Source organism: Bubalus bubalis, chromosome X, assembly GCF_019923935.1.
Source record: "Bubalus bubalis isolate 160015118507 breed Murrah chromosome X, NDDB_SH_1, whole genome shotgun sequence".
Lineage (NCBI taxonomy): Eukaryota > Metazoa > Chordata > Mammalia > Artiodactyla > Bovidae > Bubalus > Bubalus bubalis.
In genome coordinates, this window is record NC_059181.1 from 91,840,624 (window position 1) to 91,853,201 (window position 12,578).

A 12,578-nucleotide genomic window follows, 5' to 3' on the forward strand; every position below is an offset into this window, starting at 1 on the left:
CTGCTTAGGGGAAGGAACTGTGTGCTCAGTAAGGTTGTCCCACAGGAGGTGACTTTAGAGCTAAATCTTGATGAATAGGAATTAATGGCAGGGAAGTGGGTACAGGTGACAAAGTTATCGCTTCAGGGAAAAAAAAGAGAGAGAAAAGAGAGAGAGGAAAAAAAGAGTAATTTAAGCAAAGACCCAGAGATGGGATCAGGAGGGAAATTTTCTCATGGACTGTTCTTCCCTAAGGTAGTCCATCCATTCCATGATAAAACAAGCCCACGCTAAGCCTCAGACATTCTGGCCTGGCTGTTGGGAAATCCTTACCACTTTCCACACCCTACCTCGTGGAAAAGGAAAAAATTGAGCCAGGCACACATCCCTAGAATCAAGGGTCACCTTCTCTAACTTCAGGACAATTCCCTCTGAGCTGATAGCCCTGGAGGTTCACTCACCTGGGTACACGGGGCCAGGTGGGGGGGATGTGCTTATAGTGGCAATGTGGCAAGCATTCCCACAGTGGAAGTGAAGTGGGTGAGCCATCAGTGAGGTAAGTGCTCCAAAGTCTCTGCAGTCCCTCTCAGGTGGAATCAAGGACCAAAACTTAGGCTTTAGCTTGGAAGGGAAATTTTTCATCACTTAGCCCTCATCTGTGAGCTATTTAGTGTTCCTAACCTCATGCGAAGAGTTGACTCATTGGAAAAGACTCTGATGCTGGGAGGGATTGGGTGTAGGAGGAGAAGGGGACGATGGAGGATGAGATGGCTGGATGCACCACTGACCCGATGGATGTGAGTCTGAGTGAACTCCAGGAGTTGGTGATGGGCAGGGAGGCCTGGCGTGCTGCGATTCGTGGGGTCGCAAAGAGTCGGACACGACTGAATGACTGAACTGAACTGAACTGGACTGAACTATCTAAGACAGCAGAGTCGGTGTGATAGGGGAGAAGAATACAGCTCAGCTGCAGTCAGATGACCCAGCTCTGGCCCTCATCAGTTGGGTGATTTGAGACAAGGTACTTAAACTCTCAGAGTCCCCCTTTCATTATGTTGTTGTTGAGTCACTAAGTCATATCTGACTCTTTTGCCATTCCACGGAATATTAGGCTGCCAGGCTCCTCTGTCCATGGGATTTCCCAGGCAAGAATACTGGAGTGGGTTGTCATTTCCTTCTCCCCGGGATCTTCCCGACCCAGGGATCGAACCCATGCCTCAATATGTACTGAAGACTAATTTCTGCAACAAATGTACAAGGTCTAGGATCAACCCTGCCCAAAGCAGTATTCTGGAATGCTAGGTCCTCTGGTCTTGGAGAAGCAGGCAGGATACTTCAGGAAGAAAAGTTTGGTTAATTAGAAACATCACCTGTTCCAGTCGCCAAAATTCTAACCCATCTTATTCAACGTTAAGAGTTGGAGGGACATCTTTTCTACCCCTTTACAAACCATCACAGATGGAAATGTTCTATGTCCCTTCTGAAGGCTCTGAGGACCCTCTTTCAGAAGCGTACCTCGCTGACCTCTGTAAGTTGTCCTTTAGTGGCTAAGTCGTGTCAGACTCTTGTGTGACCCCATGGATTGTAGCCCATCAGGCTCCTCTCTCCATGGGATTTCTCAGACAAGAATACTGGAGTGGGTTGCCATTCCCTTCTCCGGGGGATCTTCCCGACCCAGGGATCCTGCATTGGCAGGCAGATTCTTTACTGCTGAGCCACCAGGGAAGCCTAAGGGTGGCAAGATAAAGAGGTTCAGCTCCAGAGCACACAGCCAGGTCCTCAGCCCAAGCGCAGAGGGTGCCCACTGAAGCAGGACTAGGGGCCAACCGGCCTCCAGCCTTTACCTGCGGTGGATCCGCGGAGACCAGGGAAGTGGACGCCGTGAGGGCCGAGGTCCGGAAGCAATGAGGAGCCCAGACACCGCAGAAAAGGTGACTCGACGCCTCGGAGGGCGTAGTTCCCACTAGGAGATCGGCCCCACCCCCGCCACTAGGGCCAGCTCCCGGGAGGTGCCCCGGCTCCCGAGGGCGGGAAAAGCCGTCCACACTGGAGGAAGCAGAGCCCCGACGGGCACAGCCCTCGACGGCGACGGATGGGCCGGGGAAAGGGCCTGGAGACTAAGGTAAAACAAAGTGGTGGGGAGGGACCGCCCAAGCTGACGGGAGTCAAAGCGTGGGGGTGCGGTCCGCCCAGGCGGACGGGGCCAAGGGACAGAGGGTAAGCTCCGGACAAAGCGAGACTGGGAGACCGGGAGCGGGGAGGGAAGAGCGCAGGTCCCCTAGATGGGGGTGGGGGCGCTTAGGCAGTGAAAAGGGGCTGGGGGCCCAGGAGGCGTCCCGGACCGAGTGCGGAGGGACGGCTGTGGGCCATGGACCTACCTGTCACCTGCAACAGGTGCCACGAGAGGGTGAGACGTCCCAGTGCCGGATTCAGGGAAGGGTCTCCTGCTCCGGGAAAACCGCAGCCCCGCTCCGGCAGCCAGCCCTTCTCACCCTCCCTGGAGGCGGAAAAAGCTGCAACTTTCCCTGGAGCGGGGAGGAGCTGGACTCTTAAAGGGGCCGCACAGCACTCCGGGCTCCATAACAGGGGGCCGCGCCACCGGCCACCCGAAGGGGAGCTCTGAGGACCAAATCCTTAAGGCACTGGAGGGATGCGGTCCCAGGTTAGCAAAGGGAGCTTGACGACTGACATAGGAGTCTGACTAGACCTGGGTTTCATAGGTGGTCCCTCTCTCAGATGATACATCATGTCTCTCTTCAGTTCAGCTGAGCCACAAATTGTTGTGTACTTCTAAGAAGCGAAGACTCTCGACCATATAATTTGGGAAGAAAAAATACAATGCTATTCTGATCCTTTGACTTTAAGTTTTTTATGGCAAATAAAAGTGTCTGTCCAAAACAGAAACGTTTTGGGGAAAGGACATAGAATAAATTCACACACAGACACAACTGGTTAAAATATTCAGCTCACTAGTAATCTAAATGGAGTAAATTAGAACCATAATGAAACTCTTTAGCAAGGGTTTTTGTTTGTTTGTTTGTATAACACTTAATGAAGACAAAGTGGCCACAAAACAAGCTCTTTCATAATTGCTAGGAGGAGTGTGTTTTGGCTTAAAACTCTTTTAGAAAGCATGTGAGCAGTATATATCAAGAGACATTAAAATGTTTATATTTACCCAATAATTATAGATTCCTCTCCCCAGTCTCCCTACTCCCCCTCATTCTTCTCATCAGCTATTAACCAGGCTCAAGTCCCTTCCATCTGTCATCAGCAATTAAACATGCTCAAGTCTCTGTCACCTTGAAAAAAAAATCCTCCCTACACACTAGGTACCTCTCTAGCTCCTCTTTATGGGCAATTTCTATCCCCTTCTTACTCAGCAATTTGGCTTCCTTCCCCCCAACACTCCACTGAAACTGCTCAACAAGATACTCAACCAATGAACTCTGTGTCAGAAAAGCTATATTAAATAAATAAATGCGGTGTTTTCCCTGCTTATCTTGCTTGACCTCCCCCCTACATTTAACACTGTTAACCATTTCCTCCTTCTTGAAAGTCTTCCTGTGGCATGCCACACTCTTGCTTTGCCTCCAAACCCTTTGCCCTCTCTTTGGTCTCTTTTGCAGATTCCACTTCTGCTATCTAGCCTCTGAAAGCTGGACATTCTCAGGACTAGGCTACCTATACTCTTTCCCTGTATGATCTTTCACTCATTTGGCATGAATTACCATCTATATGACCACATCTGTAATTTTATACCTCTATCCAGACTTCTTCACTGAGCTCTGCTTTCTTGACATTTCCACTTGGATGTCTCAAACTCAGCACATCTGAAGCTGAACCCACCACCTTTTCTCTTAAATTTGCTCCTCCTCCTTATCTCAGTAGCTGACAACATGTCACCCGAGGCAGAAACTTTGCACCAAGCATAGTACCTGGCAAACAGTAAGTCCTCACTAATATTTGCATATAATGAATGAATGAATATTTCCTAAGGAAACAGAAACGTACACAAATTTTTTGCAGAATGATGTAAATCCCAGTATTACTTAGAATAATAAAATACTAGAAAAAATCCTTATGGTTCACAGTGATAAGAGAACAGACCCTCTATGATTTCAATACCTTTAGACCATGAATCTTTGCATCTTGTTCTATGTCCCTGGATATATTCCAGTGTCTCCTGGCTTATATAGTCTGTGAGAACTCGAATAGAATTTGTTTTCTAATGTTATGTGAAAATTGTTTAAAACTTAATTATGTTGAAAAAAGTTCTTATGGTTCAAAGGTTAAGTAACTTATAGTATAGTCACAGAATATTATATAAACAATAAAAATGATATTTACACATAATTCCTAATGACAGGAAAATGTTTATACTCTAGGATTAACTGAAAGTATGTGCTGTACTTACTTGCTCAGTGCTGTCCGACTCTTTGCAACCCTATGGACTGTAGCCTGCTAGGCTCCTCTGTCTGCGGGATTCTCCAGGTAAGAATACTGGAGTGGGTTGCCATGCCCTCCTCTGGGGGATCTTCCCAGCCCAGGAATCGAACCCAGGTCTCCTGCATTGCAAGCAGATTCTTTACCGTCTGAGCCACCAAGGAAGCCCTGAAAGTATAATACAACTTTAATATAAGATATGATCACAAGAATTAGTGGAAATGAGTGGAAAAGGCTAAAAAGAAATGCGGAAAATAGTAACAGTGGCTGTCTCTAGGTGGTATAACAAAATGAAGTTTTGCTTTCCTCCTTTTTTTGTATTTTCAACTTTTTTTCTTATTTCTATTGAAGTATAGCTGATTTACATTGTTGTTAATTCCTGTTATACAGCAAAGTAATTCAATTATACATATATATATATACACATTCTTTTTTAAATATTCTTTTACACTATATTTTTTTCTGTGACTGTGGTTTTCAGTCTCTCTGCCCTCTGATGGAGAAGAATAAGAGGCTTATGGAACCTTCCTGATGGGAGGAAATGACTGAGGGGGAAACTGGGTCTTGTTCTGATGGGTGGGGCCATGCTCAGTAAATCTTTAATCCAATAAGATTAAAAATCTTTAATCCACAGCCTTGTCTAACTCAATGAAACTATGAGCCATGCCATGTAGGGCCACCCAAGATGGATGGGTCATGGTGGAGAGTTCTGACAAAAGGTGGTCCACTGGAGAAGGGAATGGCAAACCACTTCCGTATTCTTGCCTTGAGAACCTCATGAACAGCATGAAAAGGCAAAAAGTTAGGACACTGAAAGATGAATTCCCCAGGTCTGTAGTTGCCCAATATGCTACTAGAGATCAGTGAAGAAATAACTCCAGAAAGAATGAAGAGACAGAGCCAAAGCAAAAACAAAACCCAGTTGTGGATGTAACTGGTGATGCAAGTAAAGTCCAATGCCACAAAAAGCAATATTGCATAGGAACCTGGAATGTTAGGCCCATGAATCAAGGCAAATTAGAAGTGGTCAAATAGAAGATGGTAAGAGTGAACATCCACATTTTAGCAATCAACAAACTAAAATGGACCAAAACGGGTGAATTTAACTCAGATGGCCATTATATCTACTACTGTGGGCAAGAATCCCTTAGAAAAAATGGAGTAGCCATCACAGTCAACAAATGAGTCTGAAATGCAGTACTTGGATGTAATCTCAAAAATGACAGGATGATCTCTGTTAGTTTCCAAGGCAAACCACTCAATATCACAGTAATCCAAGTCTATGCCCCTACCAGTAATGCTGAAGAAGCTTAGATTGAACAGTTCGATGAAGACCTACAAGGCCTTCTAGAACTAACACCCCCAAAAGATGTCCTTTTCATTACAGGGGACTAGAACACAAAAGTAGGAAGTCAAGAAATACCTGGAGTAAGAGGCAAATTTGGCCTTGGAGTACAAAATGAAGCAGAGCAAAGGCTAATAGAGTGTTTCCAAGAGAACACACTGGTCATAGCACACACCCTCTTCCAGCAACACAAGAGAAAACTCTACACATGGACATCACCAGATGGTCAATTCCAAAATCAGATTGATTATATTCTTTGCAGCCAAAGATGGAGAAGCTCTATACAGTCAGCAAAAACAAGACCGGAACTGACTGTGGCTCAGATCATGAACTCTTAATTGCCAAATTTAGACTTAAATTGAAGAAAGTAGGGAAAACCACTAGACCATTCAAGTGAGACCTGAATAAAATCCCTTTATGATTATACAGTGGAAGTGACAAATAGATTCAAGGGATTAAATCTGATAGACAGAGTGCCTGAAGAACTATGGATGTAGGTTCACGACATTGTACAGTAAACAGGTATCAAGACCATCCCCCCCAAAAAAAGAAATGCAAAAAGGCGCAATGGTTGTCTGAGGAGGCCTTACAAATAGATATGTGAAAGGCAAAGGAGAAAAGGAAAGATATACCCATTTGAATGCAGAGTTCCAAAGAATAGCAAGGAAAGAAAAGAAAGCCTTCATCAGTGATCAATGCAAAGAAATAGAGGAAAACAATAGAATGGGAAAGACCAGAGATCTCTTCAAGAAAATTAGAGATACCAAGGGAACTTTTCATACAAAGATGGGTGGGTACAATAAAGGACAGAAATGGTATGGACCTAACAGAAGCAGAAGATATTAAGAAGAGGTGGCAAGAATACACAGAAGAACTATACAAAAAAGATATTTACAACCCAAATAATCATGATGGTGTGACCATTCACCTAGAGCCAGACATCCTGGAATGTGAAGTCAAGTGGGCCTTAGGAAGAAGCACTACGAACAAAGCTAGTGGAGGTGATGGAATTCCAGTTGAGCTAATTCAAATCCTAAAAGATGAGGCTGTGAAAGTGCTGCACTCAATATGCCAGCAAATTGGGAAAACTCAGCAGTGGCCAAAGGAGTGGAAAAAGTCAGTTTTCATTCCAATCCCAAAGAAAGGCAATACCAAAGAATGCTCAAACTACCACATAATTGTACTCATCTCACACACTAGCAAAGTAATGTTCAAAATTCTCCAAGCTAGGCTTCAACAGTATATGAACCATTAATTTCCAGATGTTCAAGCTGGTTTTAGAAAAGGCAGAGGAACCAGAGATCAAATTACCAACATCCGCTGGATCATCAAAATAGCAAGAGAGTTCCAGAAAAACATCTACTTCTGCTTTATTGACTACGCCAAAGCCTTTGACTGTGTGGATCACAACAAACTGCGGAAAATTCTTAAAAGAGATGGGAATACCAGACCACCTGACCTGCCTCCTGAGAAATCTGTATTCAGGTCAAGAAGCAACAGTTAGAATTGGACATGGAATAACAGACTGGTTCCAAATTGGGAAAGGAGTACGTCAAGGCTGTATATAGTCACCATGCTTATTTAACTTATATGCAGAGCACATCATGGCACAAAGGAAGAAGAACTAAAGAGTCTCTTGATGAACATGAAAGAGGAGAGTGAAAAAGTTGGCTTAAAACTCAACATTCAGAAAACTAAGATCATGGCATCTGGTCCCATCACTTGATGGCAAATAGATGGGGAAACAGTACAAACTGTGACAGACTTTATTTTTGGGGGCTCCAAAATCATTGCAGATGTTGACTGCAGCCATGAAATTAAAAGACACTTGCTCCTTGGAAGAAAAGTTATGGGCAACCTAGACAGCATATTAAAAAGCAGAGCCATCACTTTGCCAACAAAGGTCTGTCTAGTCAAAACTATGGTTTTTCCAGTGGTCATGTATGGATGGGAGAGTTGGGCCATAAAAAAAGCTGAGCCCTGAAGAATTGATGCGTTTGAACTGTGGTGTTGGAGAAGACTCTTGAGAGTCCCTTGGACTGCAAGGAGATCCAACTAGTCCATTCTAAAGGAAACCAATCATGAACATTCAATGGAAGGACTGATGCTGAAGCTGAAACTCCAATACTTTGGCCACCTGATGTGAAGAACTGACTCCTTGGAAAAGACCCTGATGCTGGGAAAGATTGAATGCAGGAGCAGAAGGGGACAACAGAGGATGAGATGGTTGGATGGCATCACTGACTCAATGGACATGAGTTTGAGTAAACTCCGGGACCTGGTGATGGCCAGGGAGGCCTGGAAGGCTGCAGTCCATGGGATCATAAAGAGTAGGACTCGACTGTTTGACTGAACTGAACTATATTTTTTAAATTTTAATTTTCAACTTTCTTATAATGAGCAAATATGGCATTGATGATATAAAATTTTTGGAAAAACCTTAAAAGGGAAAAAAAATTATTTTAATTCTAACAGACAAAACGGCAAAATTCAGCTTTTCCAGGCTCTACCCTTATTTTTCTTCCATACTTTAGTCCTTCAGTACCCTGCCTACAGCCTGAAGTGTGAAGAAGCCACTTCAAAAAGGAAATCCTTTTGTTCTGTCTGGCTTTGCCAACTCAGCTCACAAAGCCTGCTGCTCAGCCCTGGGCTATGAATGTGTTCAACTCCCTATCCTGGCCTGTGGGGAACTCAGACCAAGCACTTCTCTGCTTCTTCTTTGCAGGTGGTCTTTGGCAGAGCTGGTAATACCTTCATCCAGTAGAGAATTCAGAAAATATTTAGTCCAAACCCCTTATTCCTCAGTAATAGTATTTTGTGTTCTTACTTCTTTCTGTATATGCACTTTCTTATTCTCCAAGGTCTACCTTATTAAGGAGAATGTTAGGATCTGACTCCTTTACTCTAAGACAGTCTCACGAACCAGCTACAAATACACAGGGACAAACATAAACGATGAACCAAAACAGTTAGTCAGCGGCCTATTTACACAGATTCCATGCCTTACAAACTGCTGTCTATTTCTGTTTGAGCCTCCTTGTTTGCCCCAAGGATATTGTGCTTAAATCTTATACCAAATATTGTGAGGGGTCCAATGCAAGCAAACCCAGACACTCACAGTTCAGTTCAGTTCAGTCATTCAGTCGTGTCTGACTCTTTGCAACTCCATGGACTACAGCATACCAGGCCTCCTTGTCCATCACCAACTCCCGGAGTTTATTCAAACTCATGTCCATTGAGTCAGCAATGCCTTCCAGCCATCTCATCCTCTGTCATCCCCTTCTGCTCCTGCCTTCAATCTTTCCCAGTGTCAGGGTCTTTTCTAAGGAGTCAGTTCTTCACATCAGGTGGCCAAAGTATTGGAGTTTCAGCTTCAGCATCGGTCCTTCCATTGAATATTCAGGACTGATTTCCTTTAGAATGGACTGGTTGGATCTCCTTGCTGTCCAAGGGACTCTCAAAAGACTTCTCCAGAACCACAGTTCAAAAATAGCCAGACTGGTTTCCCAAGTGGCTACAGCATTTTACATTCCCACCAGCAATGTATGACAGTCCTAATTTGTCCACATCCTTGGTAACAGTGGTTATTATTGTGTTGTTGTTTTTTTTTGATTAGACATTCCAGTGGATGTGAAGTGGGTTTATTATTGTAGTTTTGATTTGCATTTCCCTAATAACTAAAAGGGAGAAGGCAATGGCACCCCACTCCAGTACTCTTGCCTGGAAAATCCCATGGACGGAGGAGCCTGGTAGGCTGCAATCCATGGGGTCGCTAAGAGTTGGACATGACTGAGCGACTTCACTTTCACTTTTCACTTTCATGCATTGGAGAAGGAAATGGCAACCCACTCCAGTGATCTTGCCTGGAGAATCCCAGGGACGGCGGGGCCTGGTGGGCTGCCGTCTATGGGGTCGCACAGAGTCGGACACGACTGAAGTGACTTAGCAGCAGCAGCAGCAATAACTAAAGAGTTGAGCACCTTTTCATGTATTTACTAGCCATTGGTATATCTTCTTTGAAGAAATGCCTATTTAAATCCTTTGTCCATTTCTAAATTAGATTATTTGTCTTTTATTATTAGTTGTTAGGGCTCTCTATATATACTACTTATACTCTTGAAAAGAGAGGATGGGTTGAGGGAAGGGAAAAGGGAGAAGGACATTCTTAGGAGAAGTGGCATGGAGTTGAATGCAGATGTTAACAGCAGGTTTTGCTGTTTGATTCAAGAGGAGGGTTGACATCAGGGTTAAATGTTCTGAATTTTATTGAGAATGGGTCCTTTGTGATTATGGCCAAAATAAATAAATGCAGGACTGGTTTATTCTTTGAGGGTTGGTAACTTTTAAGAACTATTCAAAGATTTATTCTGAGTGGTCATTCATTCTAATAAAAGCATTTCTGAAGGAAGGAAATCCATTATTTACCAGGCTATGAAAGCAAAAGATAGGGGCGCCTTGTTACAAAATGTAATGACCTATGTGTTTTATTTTCCTTTGCCACTCTAGCAATGTTTGATGCTATTGCCCGCTTCTTACTTACTTAAGTCTCTTCTCCTATGAAAGTGACAAAGTGTTAGTCACTCAGTCATGTCCAACTCTTTGCAACCCCATGGACTGTAGCCCATCAGGCTCCTATGTCCATGGGATCCTCCAAGCAAGAATACTGGAATAGGATGCCATGCCGTCCTCCAGGGGATCTTCCCAACTCGGGGATCAATCCCAGGTCTCCTGCATTGTAGGCTGATTCTTTACTGCCTGAGCCAGGGAAGTTCTCCTCCTCTCCTATCATTTCTGGAATATCATAGCTTCCTGGTTCTCCTCTCTCTGTTTTTCTTACTCTTCTCAGACCACACTTTGCCCACACTTTAACATTCAAGGCTTAACCATCACATTTACTCAGGAGAAATCTGTGGGCACTAACATTTACTGCTGCTGCTGCTAAGTCACTTCAGTCGTGTCCAACTCTGTGCGACCCCACAGACGGCAGCCCGCCAGGCTCCACCATCCCTGGGATTCCCCAGGCAAGAACACTGGAGTGGGTTGCCATTTCCTTCTCCAATGCATGAAAGTGAAGTCGCTCAGTCGGACACGACTGAGCAACTCCCTGGACTGCAGCCTACCAGGCTCCTCCATCCATGGGATTTTCCAGGCAAGAGTACTGGAGTGGGTTGCCATTACCTTCTCTGCTAACATTTACTAGTACTTATTAAATGCATTGGTTTTGGAGCTGGAAATGCAGCAGTAAACAAACAAACAAAGATCTTGCACACACGGAGCTTACATTCTAAGTCAAAGAACAATAAATAGTAGCACAGTAGCAAACACACATCACACTTACTATTATTCCAATTACTATTCTAAGATATTAATCTAAGACACACACATACACATTTAGTCCTCACAAAAAAATCCTGTGATATAGATACCATTACTACTCCCATTTTACAAATAAAAAAACTGAGGCACAGAGAGGTCAAATGGTTTAAGTTGGGATTTGAAAAATGGCTCCAGAGTCTATGTTCTTAACTAGTATTTTATATTGCTTCTCAGTTATAAATAATCACATCAAATAAGTACTAAGAGGTAGCTAAACTGGTATTTCAATTATCATTACTCACCAGTCACCTCCCTTACATCCAGGAGAACTCTAGAAATTAATTCGAGGAAGAGAAAGAGAATGTTTAAGAGGATTCATGGGAGTAGAAGGCACTATGGTTCCCCTGTTAAGTATGTTAGTCACTCAGTCATGTCCGACTCTTTGCAACTCCATAGACTGTAGCCCACCAAATTCCTCTATCCATGGGATTCTCCAGGCAAGAATACTGGACTGGGTTGCCATTCTCTTCCCAGGGGATCTTCCCGACCCAGGGATGGAACCCACATCTCCCACATTGCAGGCAGATTCTTTACTACCTGGGCCAGGGAAGCTCTGTTCAAAGCAAGCAAAAAGGTCTCAGTTAAACCTTTCAAGAGGTGAGACTGGTATCTTAATCTCAGGTTGAAGGCTTGCTGCACTACAGAAATGTTTAGGCCTGCCTATGTAGCCACTAAAGCAGGAAGGGTTCGTGGGAGAACTTAACATATGTCCTGTGGTGTTTGAATAAGGCAAGCTTGTGCTTGACTTTCACCTGAAGAAAACTGAAGGCAGAAAACTGGTTGAAGTTGTTCACAACAGCAGGACAAAGAGAGAGGTCTAGACTTCCAAGGGACCATGTTTTCTATGGGCCAGGTAGTTTCCTTAGAGTGTATCTGGCAACTCCAGCAGAAAAATGAGGATCCCATGAGGAGAAAGTTGTGTGAGCAAGAGCCATAGGGGAAGACAGTCAAGTCAGTGTATATTGTTCCCATCAGGAATGGCACAGGGAGGAGGTCCACTAGGGGAATGGGAAGTGAAGGCGTCTCTGAAGAAACCACAAAAATACATTGCAAGAAAAGGCAGTGCTGGGGCACTGATAGCCAGATTACACCAGATCCACTCAAAGATCCACTCAGTTAAGCCTCACTGTCCCTTTAAGCGGAGAAGGCAATGGCACCCCACTCCAGCACTCTTGCCTGGAAAATCCCATGGACGGAGGAGCCTGGTGGGCTGCAGTCCATAGGGTCACTAAGAGTTGGACACGACCGAGCGATTTCACTTTCACTTTTCGCTTTCATGCATTGGAGAAAGAAATGGCAACGCACTCCAGTGTTCTTGCCTGGATAATCCTAGGGACGGGGGAGCCTGGTGGGCTGCCGTCTATGAGGTCGCACAGAGTCGGACACGACTGAAGCAACTTAGCAGCAGCAGCAGCAGTCCCTTTAAGACTCT

At 44.4% G+C, this 12,578-nt stretch overlaps 1 protein-coding gene across 4 annotated transcripts in view; it reads right to left on the reverse strand.

Moving 5' to 3' along the window:
• Nucleotides 1-12,578, reverse strand: part of SYTL4 (synaptotagmin like 4) — a 96,513-nt gene that overhangs the window by 63,281 nt on the left and 20,654 nt on the right. Inside the window, exon 1 of one of the 4 annotated variants that reach the window (XM_006059212.4) lies at nt 2,358-2,511. The exons of 1 other annotated variant lie outside the window; for it this stretch is intronic. The gene's annotated coding sequence lies outside the window, so the exon portion shown is untranslated. Of the gene's footprint in view, nt 1-1,494; nt 1,517-1,823; nt 1,846-2,357; nt 2,512-12,578 lie in introns of those variants that run through there. 2 more of the 4 variants (XM_044937374.2, XM_044937375.2) reach the window with 2 other exon arrangements.